Here is a 1,511-nt window from a genome sequence, read left to right on the forward strand (position 1 = left end):
TTTAGGGCTTGTACCTCACTATGGGTCATATATATATGCACTCAAAATATTGTAGAGACACATAGCCTTCCCAAATAGATTTCAAAACTGGAAATTCTAAGGTTTGGAAAGTTATTCTCAAAGCAAGGGAATGGTCCAAGAGCTACATTATTTGGGATATTGGGAATGGTGATGTGTACTTTTTCATGGAAGATCTAACCGAGGGGAATAAAGAGGAGTGTGAGGACTTTACTGTGGTTGATTTCTAGATCAATAATGGTTGGAACATTAATCTCCTTAGGAATAAGATTGGGATAGATCTTTCTAATTCTATATCTAAGAACCCAATAGATGTAACAAAAAAAAGATAGGATGATTACCAATTTACCCATTACATTTTCAATAATTAAAGAGATATATTTGAAGCTACACTCATGGAGTCCAAAGAACTGGGGTAAACACATTTGGAGAAAAAACATATCACTGTTGATATCCTTCTTATTTTGAGATTTCACTCAAATCTTTTATCATTTAATGATATCTTTAAACTGAAAGGTTTAAAAATACCTTCAAAACATGTTCTGTGTAAAAAGGAGGAGTCGAGGGATCACTTGTTATTTTATTGCCTCTTTTCGTGTGGGGTTTGATCCAGGATTGATGCTTTATTTGGTAGCATTACACCGGTAGGGGGTGGCATAATTTAGAAGATTGTCTTTTGGGTTGGAAAACACAGCGTTTTCACTTATTACCATATAGTTGTTTGGTTTATCTAGATGATGTTTAACAATGTGAAATATGATGTCGAGGGGGCGTAGGAAAATAAAGTTGTGGCTAACGTTTATGCTATATTCGCAAAATTAATCGTTATGGTGGCATTTTATTTAACTTTCTTGATCCTATTGATGCTTCTAATCAGTCATTAAGAGAACATGTTTGTCATCAGGTGGCTTATGAAATTAAATGGTAGAGGTCAGCTAATGCATGAATTAAGGCTAAAATTGATGGTAGTTGGAGCACTAATACAGGGGGGTGGGGGGCATGTAGGGTATTCCGAGGAAGTTTTGGTAAATGTCTGTTCTTTTTTCTTCTTCTATTGATGTTAACTCTCCTATTGAAGCTGAGCTACGTGTGGCTTGGTTAACCTTAAAAGCTATCATATTTTTCAATTGCTGGTACATTCATATCAAAACAAACTATTTGAAGCTCTTTCCTTATGTTAAGCAAGATAAATATCTGTCATGGAATTTGATAATTATTGTGCGGCAAATATTGCTTCTTGCTAGGGACATGCATATTTTCTGGAGTTACATACCAAGTGAGGGTAATTTTCCAATCAATTAGCTTACAAGATATGTATCTCGAGTTGATGAGGTTAATTTGACGTGCACTCCCCCGTATACTCTGAAATGCTTGATCGATAATGAAAAAGTTTATACTCCTTATATCCGTGCAAAAGTGCTATATTTTTTTGCTAGGGTGGTCTTATTAATATATTGGGTGGCGGCTGATTATCTCGTTGCTAACTTGAACTG

Source organism: Phalaenopsis equestris, unplaced genomic scaffold (genome assembly GCF_001263595.1).
Source record: "Phalaenopsis equestris unplaced genomic scaffold, ASM126359v1 Scaffold000021, whole genome shotgun sequence".
Classification (NCBI taxonomy): Eukaryota; Viridiplantae; Streptophyta; class Magnoliopsida; order Asparagales; family Orchidaceae; genus Phalaenopsis; species Phalaenopsis equestris.